The sequence below is a fragment of the Ochotona princeps genome, chromosome 8 (assembly GCF_030435755.1).
Source record: "Ochotona princeps isolate mOchPri1 chromosome 8, mOchPri1.hap1, whole genome shotgun sequence".
Lineage (NCBI taxonomy): Eukaryota > Metazoa > Chordata > Mammalia > Lagomorpha > Ochotonidae > Ochotona > Ochotona princeps.
Window position 1 is genome coordinate 165316 of NC_080839.1, and position 14580 is coordinate 179895.

The following is a 14580-nucleotide window of genomic DNA, read 5'->3' on the forward strand; positions in this document are numbered from 1 at the left end:
CCTAACTATTTGTGTATGAGTTTTGCATTTTTTTCTTGTTAGTGATGTCGGATTTATGTGATTTTGTTACAGAGCAGCACCATCAGTGCATCAGCAGTTCCCTGCGAGGGGAAAGAACCAGGTGCTGGCCAAGCAGCAACAACTTCGGCTCATCCACCCCAAGGGCCAACCGGTCCTGCAAATCCATTCCGGAGGGTAGGGCCTCCTCACGCTCGCCCCCCTGCAGGAACGCAGCCAGCCACCCGTCCTTGCAAATTTTTGCCTGCGGGTGCTCCTGACCTAGGGCCACTACCACCGCGTGTAGGAGGTATGTGATTTGGTTTGTCAGGGCTATTTTTCCCCCTCTTCCTTGAAAGCTACGGAGTTGAAACACTACTTTTGTACGTGAAGGAGATGCTCACTTGACCGTGGCTCATCTAGTCACAAGAGGGTAAGCAAGAGCCAAAGATTTTGGCTCTAATGCCATGGGAATGAAGCGTGACTTTTCAGATTGGGAAGGGAGCCAGCCAGCCATACAGACAGCCTTAACGTGAATCACCTGAATGAGGGGCAGTTGCATACAGATTGTAATACTTGAGAAAACCACTTGCTTCCTTTTTCCCTCTTACACTAACACGGGCATTATTTCACTCTCTATTAGTTGATAGAAACCAATTATGCTGGCTGCTACTGAAGATGATCCTGATTTCCCTTGTCCACAAAAGGACTCGGTGAAATGGTCTTTCGTGAGCAGCTGCTGTACAGTCCTAGTCTATGTACTACCTAGTGAGTGTAAGGCTGCTTCGATCCTGTTTGGCCTCATTCTTCCTGACTCTCTTGGCTTTTGTGGGTAACTTGAGATAAGCAACAAACAAAGAGAAAGCTGTGGGGTGGGTGGCGCTGGGGGAAATTGATTGCTTGACTCTTCTCACCTACCATTCACAAAGAACCAGGTGACTGGAGAATGAACGGTCGTGTGACAAATGCTGGGCCAAGGCCCGTGAACTGTCTTGTCTGATGTCATTTCTGCCCGTGCTTTGGAAATGGAAGGCCAAGGAAAATGAGTTTTGTGGAAGGGGCTGGGGGATTTTTTCAGATACACTTTTGGATGCAGCCAAGTGTTTGCCCACCTTTCAGCCAGTCCTACGTGCATTTGGCTAAGATGTCCCGAGCCAAACTACTGTTTTCCCGTCACTCATTTCCTTCAACAGCCTCATGGCGCTGTCTGAAGTTGGTCAGTCTAGGTATGTGGGTATCCGTGGTGAGTGGACAAGAGGAAGAACTTTTGAAAGACAAGGAAAACATTGATAAGAGATTCCCTCGGGAAAGGCTGTGTATTGGCGTGGGAAGCATGCGGAGATCCGGTGGCCATATTGGGTTTCTGTTGTGTTGCTGTCGGTTGTATGATTTAACGGACAATCATTATGAGAGTGAGCATGAGGGTCAGAGGTGATCTTGGACCCTTGGATCAGTGAGCCCATGGCTGCGATGGCATGGCGTAAGAGGTGATGGCATCGCAGTGGGCACGTTCACACACTGTATCATTGGACAAGCCATGGCATATTTGTTTAGGAAATCGGGGATTCGGTAAGGCTCATTTTTCTTTACCTGAAAAGCAGGGCTACAGGGAAGAGGCGGCAGGGGTGTGTGGGCTGCGTGTTGGGTTTCTGGATACTTGTGTTTGTTTGTGTTTTAGAGAGTAGCTGCTGTTTAGGGGAGAGGTAGCAGAGTCACACAGAGAAAAGAAGTGCCAAGAGAGCTTGCATCCTCTGCCCGACTCCACACAAACCAGAGCCAAATCAAGGCCGTTGTGATGGTGGGAACCAGGAGTGTGTTCCGAGTTTGCCGTGTGTTTGCAGGGTCCGCTGGCCTTGGGCCCGCCTCTGCTGGTTTTCCTGGTTTGGAAGCAGGAAGCGGGATTAGAAAAGAGAGCAGCAGCCAGTGATGTGTGAGCCCCGGATTGTTCTAGGCTTAGCACGGTGTCAGTCAAGTACAAAATGAACATGACTTCTAGGACAAGGCTGTTGGCAAGTGGCTGACCTGACGGATTGTGGAGTCTGGTGAATCGGGAGAGGATTGAGCAAGTGAGGACGCTGAGAGGTCGGAGAGCTAGCACTTTGGTGCGAGCACCAAGTGAGCTGCAGTGTGAGTGAGTAGCCGAGAAAGCAAGGGAAGGGTCAAAGAGTTGTATTCCCAGGAGGGATGTGTGAATGGATGTTCTCGGACGCTGAGCAGTTCCCGATCATAGAGTCCAGGAACACGTATTGCCCAGTGGGGTCTCGTGTTGGCCAGTATTCATTGAAGGAAGAATCAGGAAGCAGGAGCAGAATGGCAGGAAGAAGAGAGGTGCTACTCTCTCGACAGCTTCTCAATGCTGCTGCAGCAGGTGGGTAGCTAAGTGCCAGCTGCAGAGACCTCAACTTCATTTGGCTGTAGAGCATTTGGCATTGCAGGAGTTCCAGCGGCCTCAGGGTGTTCTTGTGGCCATGGATAAGGAGGCAGGTGTCAGGCTGGCTTATGCACCGACCTGGATGTGGGAGATATCACAGTGTCCCTTGCGATCCAGAAACGTCCCGAGAACAAAATGCTAAGACCCACGATGTTCATGGTTTCCTTTTTCTCTTTCTTTCTTTTTGATAATGTGTAGGTCCAAACCTATATTCCGAGAGAGACTCCAACCAGGCAGCTAACCAAGACAAACCGGAGGTAAGTCCTGATAGTGTAATTTTACCCGTGTGAGTGCGGGAGCTTTGTGATCCCTCCTTTTTTGGCAGAACAGACATGCCCCTGGTCATTTGTTTTCTCTAGAAATCTGTTTCTTTTCTGAGTCAGCACCTCTCAGGGAGTACACCAGTGTAGAGGGCATTTGGTTCCCCCCTTCGGATGTACATTGGAATCATTGGGCGTAATGTTTTGAGAATCTACTTTCCTGAGTTTCTCAGTTTGTTCCTCAGCGACATCTGGAGTAAGCTGCCCACTTGTTCTTTGCCTTCTCGGGATAAGCGTGCTAGGTAGTCTACATCGGGGTTCTCCTGGCCTGTGTCTGTGCATTCTCCTTAGCCAGAATATTGCTGTGTTGGCGAAACCTGCTTTCTGTTCCTTCACCACACAGTTGCGATCGCTAAAACCCATCTGATGTTTCTCTGGAGCACTTTCTCTATATATCATGGATTTCTTTGCATTCTGTCCCTAACTATTTGTGTATGAGTTTTGCATTTTTTTCTTGTTAGTGATGTCGGATTTATGTGATTTTGTTACAGAGCAGCACCATCAGTGCATCAGCAGTTCCCTGCGAGGGGAAAGAACCAGGTGCTGGCCAAGCAGCAACAACTTCGGCTCATCCACCCCAAGGGCCAACCGGTCCTGCAAATCCATTCCAGAGGGTAGGGCCTCCTCACGCTCGCCCCCCTGCAGGAACACAGCCAGCCACCCGTCCTTGCAAATTTTTGCCTACGGGTGCTCCTGACCTAGGGCCACTACCACCGCGTGTAGGAGGTATGTGATTTGGTTTGTCAGGGCTATTTTTCCCCCTCTTCCTTGAAAGCTACGGAGTTGAAACACTACTTTTGTACGTGAAGGAGATGCTCACTTGACCGTGGCTCATCTAGTCACAAGAGGGTAAGCAAGAGCCAAAGATTTTGGCTCTAATGCCATGGGAATGAAGCGTGACTTTTCAGATTGGGAAGGGAGCCAGCCAGCCATACAGACAGCCTTAACGTGAATCACCTGAATGAGGGGCAGTTGCATACAGATTGTAATACTTGAGAAAACCACTTGCTTCCTTTTTCCCTCTTACACTAACACGGGCATTATTTCACTCTCTATTAGTTGATAGAAACCAATTATGCTGGCTGCTACTGAAGATGATCCTGATTTCCCTTGTCCACAAAAGGACTCGGTGAAATGGTCTTTCGTGAGCAGCTGCTGTACAGTCCTAGTCTATTTACTACCTAGTGAGTGTAAGGCTGCTTCGATCCTGTTTGGCCTCATTCTTCCTGACTCTCTTGGCTTTTGTGGGTAACTTGAGATAAGCAACAAACAAAGAGAAAGCTGTGGGGTGGGTGGCGCTGGGGGAAATTGATTGCTTGACTCTTCTCACCTACCATTCACAAAGAACCAGGTGACTGGAGCATGAACGGTCGTGTGACAAATGCTGGGCCAAGGCCCGTGAACTGTCTTGTCTGATGTCATTTCTGCCCGTGCTTTGGAAATGGAAGGCCAAGGAAAATGAGTTTTGTGGAAGGGGCTGGGGGATTTTTTCAGATACACTTTTGGATGCAGCCAAGTGTTTGCCCACCTTTCAGCCAGTCCTACGTGCATTTGGCTAAGATGTCCCGAGCCAAACTACTGTTTTCCCGTCACTCATTTCCTTCAACAGCCTCATGGCACTGTCTGAAGTTGGTCAGTCTAGGTATGTGGGTATCCGTGGTGAGTGGACAAGAGGAAGAACTTTTGAAAGACAAGGAAAACATTGATAAGAGATTCCCTCGGGAAAGGCTGTGTATTGGCATGGGAAGCATGCGGAGATCCGGTGGCCATATTGGGTTTCTGTTGTGTTGCTGTCGGTTGTATGATTTAACGGACAATCATTATGAGAGTGAGCATGAGGGTCAGAGGTGATCTTGGACCCTTGGATCAGTGAGCCCATGGCTGCGATGGCATGGCGTAAGAGGTGATGGCATCGCAGTGGGCGCGTTCACACACTGTATCGTTGGACAAGCCATGGCATATTTGTTTAGGAAATCGGGGATTCGGTAAGGCTCATTTTTCTTTACCTGAAAAGCAGGGCTACAGGGAAGAGGCGGCAGGGGTGTGTGGGCTGCGTGTTGGGTTTCTGGATACTTGTGTTTGTGTTTTAGAGAGTAGCTGCTGTTTAGGGGAGAGGTAGCAGAGTCACACAGAGAAAAGAAGTGCCAAGAGAGCTTGCATCCTCTGCCCGACTCCACACAAACCACAGCCAAATCGAGGCCATTGTGATGGTGGGAACCAGGAGTGTGTTCCGAGTTTGCCGTGTGTTTGCAGGGTCCGCTGGCCTTGGGCCCGCCTCTGCTGGTTTTCCTGGTTTGGAAGCAGGAAGCGGGATTAGAAAAGAGAGCAGCAGCCAGTGGTCCCCATGGTGGCCATTAGTACGTTGGTGAAGTGTGTACTTAATGGATATGAAGCATCTGACACGTTGTGCATTCAAAATGTGCCATCTCACACTCTTCACCATTCAGTGGCCACATAGCGAGTGTAGGTGCATTTCAGGTGGATGGATGTTGTCAGTTGTTGAGGAGGAACCTTGCTTCCATGTCAACAGATGGAAGGCCAGGCACTACGAAGCTGGCAGTATGTTGAAGGAGATGATCAGGTTGAAATGTTCAGGTTCCAGTTGTCATTGATGTGGGCTGTTGTGAGTGAGTGAGTGAGTGAGTGAGTGAATGAGTTAGTGAGTGAGTGAGTGTGTTTTCCCAGGGCGGGGAGTTTGAGGGCTCTTAGTTTTCCATCTCTTCTGGCTGTCCAAGTGGCTCAGGTGTAGGTAAAGTGATGTGTGAGCCCCGGATTGATCTAGGCTTAGCACGGTGTCAGTCAAGTACAAAATGAACATGACTTCTAGGACAAGGCTGTTGGCAAGTGGCTGAACTGACGGATTGTGGAGTCTGGTGAATCGGGAGAGGATTGAGCAAGTGAGGACGCTGAGAGGTCGGAGAGCTAGCACTTTGGTGCGAGCACCAAGTGAGCTGCAGTGTGAGTGAGTAGCCGAGAAAGCAAGGGAAGGGTCAAAGAGTTGTATTCCCAGGAGGGATATGTGAATGGATGTCCTCGGACGCTGAGCAGTTCCCGATCATAGAGTCCAGGAACACGTATTGCCCAGTGGGGTCTCGTGTTGGCCAGTATTCATTGAAGGAAGAATCAGGAAGCAGGAGCAGAATGTCAGGAAGAAGAGAGGTGCTACTCTCTCGACAGCTTCTCAATGCTGCTGCAGCAGGTGGGTTGCTAAGTGCCAGCTGCAGAGACCTCAACTTCATTTGGCTGTAGAGCATTTGGCATTGCAGGAGTTCCAGCGGCCTCAGGGTGCTCTTGTGGCCATGGATAAGGAAGCAGGTGTCAGGCTGGCTTATGCACCGACCTGGATGTGGGAGATATCACAGTGTCCCTTGCGATCCAGAAACGTCCCGAGAACAAAATGCTAAGACCCACGATGTTCATGGTTTCCTTTTTCTCTTTCTTTCTTTTTGATAATGTGTAGGTCCAAACCTATATTCCGAGAGAGACTCCAACCAGGCAGCTAACCAAGACAAACCGGAGGTAAGTCCTGACAGTGTAATTTTACCCGTGTGAGTGCGGGAGCTTTGTGATCCCTCCTTTTTTTGCAGAACAGACATGCCCCTGGTCATTTGTTTTCTCTAGAAATCTGTTTCTTTTCTGAGTCAGCACCTCTCAGGGAGTACACCAGTGTAGAGGGCATTTGGTTCCCCCCTTCGGATGTACATTGGAATCATTGGGCGTAATGTTTTGAGAATCTACTTTCCTGAGTTTCTCAGTTTGTTCCTCAGCGACATCTGGAGTAAGCTGCCCACTTGTTCTTTGCCTTCTCGGGATAAGCGTGCTAGGTAGTCTACATCGGGGTTCTCCTGGCCTGTGTCTGTGCATTCTCCTTAGCCAGAATATTGCTGTGTTGGCGAAACCTGCTTTCTGTTCCTTCACCACACAGTTGCGATCGCTAAAACCCATCTGATGTTTCTCTGGAGCACTTTCTCTATATATCATGGATTTCTTTGCATTCTGTCCCTAACTATTTGTGTATGAGTTTTGCATTTTTTTCTTGTTAGTGATGTCGGATTTATGTGATTTTGTTACAGAGCAGCACCATCAGTGCATCAGCAGTTCCCTGCGAGGGGAAAGAACCAGGTGCTGGCCAAGCAGCAACAACTTCGGCTCATCCACCCCAAGGGCCAACCGGTCCTGCAAATCCATTCCGGAGGGTAGGGCCTCCTCACGCTCGCCCCCCTGCAGGAACACAGCCAGCCACCCGTCCTTGCAAATTTTTGCCTGCGGGTGCTCCTGACCTAGGGCCACTACCACCGCGTGTAGGAGGTATGTGATTTGGTTTGTCAGGGCTATTTTTCCCCCTCTTCCTTGAAAGCTACGGAGTTGAAACACTACTTTTGTACGTGAAGGAGATGCTCACTTGACCGTGGCTCATCTAGTCACAAGAGGGTAAGCAAGAGCCAAAGATTTTGGCTCTAATGCCATGGGAATGAAGCGTGACTTTTCAGATTGGGAAGGGAGCCAGCCAGCCATACAGACAGCCTTAACGTGAATCACCTGAATGAGGGGCAGTTGCATACAGATTGTAATACTTGAGAAAACCACTTGCTTCCTTTTTCCCTCTTACACTAACACGGGCATTATTTCACTCTCTATTAGTTGATAGAAACCAATTATGCTGGCTGCTACTGAAGATGATCCTGATTTCCCTTGTCCACAAAAGGACTCGGTGAAATGGTCTTTCGTGAGCAGCTGCTGTACAGTCCTAGTCTATGTACTACCTAGTGAGTGTAAGGCTGCTTCGATCCTGTTTGGCCTCATTCTTCCTGACTCTCTTGGCTTTTGTGGGTAACTTGAGATAAGCAACAAACAAAGAGAAAGCTGTGGGGTGGGTGGCACTGGGGGAAATTGATTGCTTGACTCTTCTCACCTACCATTCACAAAGAACCAGGTGACTGGAGAATGAACGGTCGTGTGACAAATGCTGGGCCAAGGCCCGTGAACTGTCTTGTCTGATGTCATTTCTGCCCGTGCTTTGGAAATGGAAGGCCAAGGAAAATGAGTTTTGTGGAAGGGGCTGGGGGATTTTTTCAGATACACTTTTGGATGCAGCCAAGTGTTTGCCCACCTTTCAGCCAGTCCTACGTGCATTTGGCTAAGATGTCCCGAGCCAAACTACTGTTTTCCCGTCACTCATTTCCTTCAACAGCCTCATGGCGCTGTCTGAAGTTGGTCAGTCTAGGTATGTGGGTATCCGTGGTGAGTGGACAAGAGGAAGAACTTTTGAAAGACAAGGAAAACATTGATAAGAGATTCCCTCGGGAAAGGCTGTGTATTGGCGTGGGAAGCATGCGGAGATCCGGTGGCCATATTGGGTTTCTGTTGTGTTGCTGTCGGTTGTATGATTTAACGGACAATCATTATGAGAGTGAGCATGAGGGTCAGAGGTGATCTTGGACCCTTGGATCAGTGAGCCCATGGCTGCAATGGCATGGCGTAAGAGGTGATGGCATCGCAGTGGGCACGTTCACACACTGTATCGTTGGACAAGCCATGGCATATTTGTTTAGGAAATCGGGGATTCGGTAAGGCTCATTTTTCTTTACCTGAAAAGCAGGGCTACAGGGAAGAGGCGGCAGGGGTGTGTGGGCTGCGTGTTGGGTTTCTGGATACTTGTGTTTGTTTGTGTTTTAGAGAGTAGCTGCTGTTTAGGGGAGAGGTAGCAGAGTCACACAGAGAAAAGAAGTGCCAAGAGAGCTTGCATCCTCTGCCCGACTCCACACAAACCACAGCCAAATCGAGGCCATTGTGATGGTGGGAACCAGGAGTGTGTTCCGAGTTTGCCGTGTGTTTGCAGGGTCCGCTGGCCTTGGGCCCGCCTCTGCTGGTTTTCCTGGTTTGGAAGCAGGAAGCGGGATTAGAAAAGAGAGCAGCAGCCAGTGATGTGTGAGCCCCGGATTGATCTAGGCTTAGCACGGTGTCAGTCAAGTACAAAATGAACATGACTTCTAGGACAAGGCTGTTGGCAAGTGGCTGAACTGACGGATTGTGGAGTCTGGTGAATCGGGAGAGGATTGAGCAAGTGAGGACGCTGAGAGGTCGGAGAGCTAGCACTTTGGTGCGAGCACCAAGTGAGCTGCAGTGTGAGTGAGTAGCCGAGAAAGCAAGGGAAGGGTCAAAGAGTTGTATTCCCAGGAGGGATGTGTGAATGGATGTTCTCGGACGCTGAGCAGTTCCCGATCATAGAGTCCAGGAACACGTATTGCCCAGTGGGGTCTCGTGTTGGCCAGTATTCATTGAAGGAAGAATCAGGAAGCAGGAGCAGAATGGCAGGAAGAAGAGAGGTGCTACTCTCTCGACAGCTTCTCAATGCTGCTGCAGCAGGTGGGTAGCTAAGTGCCAGCTGCAGAGACCTCAACTTCATTTGGCTGTAGAGCATTTGGCATTGCAGGAGTTCCAGCGGCCTCAGGGTGTTCTTGTGGCCATGGATAAGGAAGCAGGTGTCAGGCTGGCTTATGCACCGACCTGGACGTGGGAGATATCACAGTGTCCCTTGCGATCCAGAAACGTCCCGAGAACAAAATGCTAAGACCCACGATGTTCATGGTTTCCTTTTTCTCTTTCTTTCTTTTTAATAATGTGTAGGTCCAAACCTATATTCCGAGAGAGACTCCAACCAGGCAGCTAACCAAGACAAACCGGAGGTAAGTCCTGACAGTGTAATTTTACCCGTGTGAGTGCGGGAGCTTTGTGATCCCTCCTTTTTTTTGCAGAACAGACATGCCCCTGATCATTTGTTTTCTCTAGAAATCTGTTTCTTTTCTGAGTCAGCACCTCTCAGGGAGTACACCAGTGTAGAGGGCATTTGGTTCCCCCCTTCGGATGTACATTGGAATCATTGGGCGTAATGTTTTGAGAATCTACTTTCCTGAGTTTCTCAGTTTGTTCCTCAGCCACATCTGGAGTAAGCTGCCCACTTGTTCTTTGCCTTCTCGGGATAAGCGTGCTAGGTAGTCTACATCGGGGTTCTCCTGGCCTGTGTCTGTGCATTCTCCTTAGCCAGAATATTGCTGTGTTGGCGAAACCTGCTTTCTGTTCCTTCACCACACAGTTGTGATCGCTAAAACCCATCTGATGTTTCTCTGGAGCACTTTCTCTATATATCATGGATTTCTTTGCATTCTGTCCCTAACTATTTGTGTATGAGTTTTGCATTTTTTTCTTGTTAGTGATGTCGGATTTATGTGATTTTGTTACAGAGCAGCACCATCAGTGCATCAGCAGTTCCCTGCGAGGGGAAAGAACCAGGTGCTGGCCAAGCAGCAACAACTTCGGCTCATCCACCCCAAGGGCCAACCGGTCCTGCAAATCCATTCCGGAGGGTAGGGCCTCCTCACGCTCGCCCCCCTGCAGGAACACAGCCAGCCACCCGTCCTTGCAAATTTTTGCCTACGGGTGCTCCTGACCTAGGGCCACTACCACCGCGTGTAGGAGGTATGTGATTTGGTTTGTCAGGGCTATTTTTCCCCCTCTTCCTTGAAAGCTACGGAGTTGAAACACTAGTTTTGTACGTGAAGGAGATGCTCACTTGACCGTGGCTCATCTAGTCACAAGAGGGTAAGCAAGAGCCAAAGATTTTGGCTCTAATGCCATGGGAATGAAGCGTGACTTTTCAGATTGGGAAGGGAGCCAGCCAGCCATAGACAGCCTTAACGTGAATCACCTGAATGAGGGGCAGTTGTGTACAGGAAATGGGGGATTTGGTAAGGTGTATTTTTCTTTACCTGAAAAGCAGGGCTACAGGGAAGAGGCACCAGGTGTGCAATGGTTGTTTTGTTGGTTTTGTTTGTGTTTTTAATTTTGTTTTTTATTTTAAGATTTGTTCATTTTTAGGGAAATGGTACAGATTTAAACCTAATTATTTTGTAAACATAATTCTTGCTTCCCCTATTTTTTCATAGGAAATGTTATGTGTTTATGACTGTTTTTGAATCTAGCAATTTTTGTTTGTTTTACCTCTTATTTCTCTTGTTGAATATTTTGCATCCCTTGAATCTAATCTTAGTGTTTGTGTGGTTAAATTGTGAATTTCTTCTAGCAGTTATTCTTTCAAGTAATTTCTCTTTAGCGTTTTGTTTCATCTGCTCAGTATTTGGATATTTACTCATTTTTAAAATTAATTTTATTATAATTTTTTTCCAGTACTCTTTGCATCGATGGCAAATGATTTGCAAAACTGGTGAAATGACTAATAAATTGCTTGAGTTATTTTAGTGTTTTCCATTTTACTGTTTAATACCAAATTACCTGAAAATGTTTTTAGCATGCCGTAAGAAATGATTTTCAAGTTATCTTTTGTTTTATAGTTTGTGTATTTTGGCCATGTCTTATTTGTTGGATGATAGCATTTACTGTATTCTATGCTTCACAAAAATTCTTTTTCATAGTTTTAGATTAGTAATTTTTTTTCCTCCCAGATACATTCCTCTATTTTGCTTGAAGATGTTATAATTTTCTTAGTATTCTTAAAAATTTACATTAAAGTATGATTCTATTTAAATGTTGCTGAGAAAATTGTTTTTCATTTTATGGTTTATACAATCTGTAATTAAAACAACAAATCAAAACCTTTTTTTCCAATTTTTTTCAGCACTGCAGAATATTTTCATTAAGGGATTATCGTCGTTCATCTCTTTTTTTTCTGGATTTTTTCACACCCATACTCTACAAGCAAATAAATTTTAATCAGTACTGAATCTTTAACCAGCTCTGGAACATCACAAGCCAAGACGGAAATCAAAATTGTTTTAATCACTCAGCCAATATAATCTTACAGTCTCTCAAGTTTTCTCTCTTAGTAATGGCTCTTACTTATGTGTCTTTTTTGCTCACAATGAACCATCTTGCAACTTTTAAATAAAGATCATTTAATATAAATCTTATGAGAATTTATTTGCATTTGATTTTATTCTAGAATGTGAAGTTACTGTGTTTTTATTAATCTACTGTTACATACATGCATACAATAAGAGTTTTTTTTCACATAGTCTTATAGTTGGGCATATTTTCAATCCTAAAGTTATGTTTTTATTGCAGAAAGTGCACTTCTTAAGTTGGCAGGGTAATGTGAATGCAAATTTATGCGTTATTATGTGATCGTAATTGATGTACAAGCTTGTTTGGCTTTGCTAGTAGCAGTTTAATGAGCTAGTTTTTCCCGTACATGTTTCCACTAGTTATAGTTTTGTCTCTTGAACTTAAACCTTTGTGTCTAAAATGAGTCTAAAAATCACTTTGTGATTTCAGGTTGTTTTTCATTTTTTAATAATTAGGTACTCGTAAATATTTGAGTGATGTAAAGACATAAATTATTTTTCAACTAAAAAAATGAGGAATGAAGCTTTGCCCTACTAGTTAAGATGCTGATTAACTTTTGTGGGAAACCATGATGAAGCTCTGGATGAACCATCTGGAAATTGAACCAGCAAATTTCTTTCTTTCCCTTTCTCTCTGTTCTGTAGCCTTTTAAAAAGCTTACCTCGGTTAAAAATATTTTCATTTGTATGTCAGAGCTACAAAGTGAGGAGAGAGAAATCCTCTATCTACTGGTTCACACCTAGCTGAGCCTGTCTGAACCCAATCTTAAGCCAGACATGAGGAGATCCATCCCAGGGGCCCAAATGAGTTCAGGATGCAAACACTTGGTACATCTTCCTCTGTTTTCCCACATGCATTAACCGGGAGATGAATTAGTAGTGGAGCACATTGGATTTGATCTGTCCACCATATAGCATGCCTGTCTATCAAAGGGAAAGGTTTAAGCTACTATAAAATTCTGCAGGAGAGCATAAAAGTACCTCTTTCTCTAGTGGGGACTGGAACTTAAAGTGTGACATCCACGCCGAGAGGAACTTTGGGATACAGGGTACACAGGTGTGATGAATGAATGCACACTTTATTGAATTTTTCAGGTCTTATACCAATTTTTTTTCAGTCAAGCAGGTTTGTAAAAGTTACATGTTAATGGAACAGTGGTAAGCAAACTACTTCACCAATAGGTTACAAGGGATTAGGGGAAACAATCACAAGGCTCCAAACAGCTGGATAAGTAAACATGAATTACAGGAGCCCACACTGGTAAACAAGCAGATTTAACTAGAAATAGAATCCAACAGAATTGTGTTTGTGCTCAGATATGTTTAGACCACAATCACTGAAGGAACAGGGAGACTATGAAGATGCCTCACACCTCCCCAGACATGTTAACCAGCCCAAGGTTTATCTGCAATCTCAGTAGGGAGTCTGCTCCCTGCAGCATTCTCAGACTGCCTTAAAGAGTTAAGATTCAGAGTCCTCAGGCATTGTGATCTGGGTTTTCAGGGGCAAATCTCCACAATGAATAAATCTCCACACTGCTTACTTCTTTTTCTGTTATGTTTCCCAGAACAAGGTCTCTAACAGTTTCTTACAGGCCTTTTCAAGAATTCCATATGCACACATACACATACAGCTACTTTAAAACACTATGAGAATGGACTTAAAAGATTAGTGTTTTTCTTTAAAATTCACAAAATACATTAGTGAATAAATGTAAAAACATTTTTATAGGTGAGCTATATGATGGAGACTAGCATATCCGAAGTGAAAATATATTGCAGTATACATGTCTGTTCCTTTATAAAAGGAGGAATCCCAATGAAAACTTGATACATGTAACTTTACAGTAGCATACTAGACTATGTACAATTGTCTATAATTACAGTGCTACACTATATTGAAATAGCAGAATGTAGGACTTAAGGTTGTAGCTGAAGGACTGTATTATTGTTATAATACAGGGGGAACTGGCAGAAAATATGGAAGGGTGGTGGGAGGAATCCCTGTACATGTGGAACTGTAGCATAAAGATAATAATATAAAATATATAAATTATTTTTTAAAAACCGTGAAATTCATGCTAGGGACTTTTAAAAAGCTTGTCTATAAGGCATATTACACAAAAAGGATTCAATGAATTTTGATTTTTGTATTAAAATAACTTCATTGTTTAAAAGATTTTTTTTTTGAATGACAGATTTCTACAAAGGGAAAGATCTACAGCCAGAAACTTCTTCTAAGTTTCCAATGTTTTTGCTGGGACCCAAGGATTTGGGCCATCCTCTGCTGCTTTTCTAGTCCATAAACAAAGAGCTGGATTGGCAGTGGAAAAGCTAGGACTGGAACCAGTACCCACATTTGACACGAGCATGACAGATAAAAGCTCAATCTGTACCATTGCTTCCGGCTGGGGCCAGTTCACTGTCGGTGGGCCTTGAAGGATGTCAGTTGAGGAGTTGGTAGCTCTGAGAAGATTGATATCATGTCAGGTCCAGAACCTGATGCCCAATTCCAGTTCACTGAAATCAAAACGTATTTCAACTCTTACATGCTCACAGGCAGAATGAATTGTGTACTAGCCGCATATGGAGGCATTGCTTTGCTGGTTATGTACTTCAGCTTAAGGTCTAAAAATTCCAGCTGTGAAAGCAACATAACTCGATTACAAATTGTTTCCCCATCTGCCCTCATGCCTGGAGAAGCTAATTCAACTCAACTGTGGTAATTCAATTTGTACATTAAATTATGAACCTGGAAAGCAAAATCTGTACCATGGCATTGGCCCAAATAAACTCATTTTAAATTTAATTTTCTAGGAACTTTCTGAAGTATCTTAGTAGATATATAATTCTATTACTTTGTGCAACATTTTTTATTTTCCACTTTGCCACTAGAACGTATTTCAATCACTGCATACATAGTATTATATAAATTTGTCTTCATGTATTTTAACAATCTCCTATTGACACAGAT

The 14580-nt window shown here is 45.1% G+C and overlaps 1 pseudogene; it reads left to right on the forward strand.

Moving 5' to 3' along the window:
- Positions 1-14089: 14089 nt before the first annotated feature.
- On the forward strand, positions 14090-14264 carry LOC131480906 (ATP synthase membrane subunit K, mitochondrial-like; annotated as a pseudogene).
- The last annotated feature ends 316 nt before the right edge of the window (positions 14265-14580 follow it).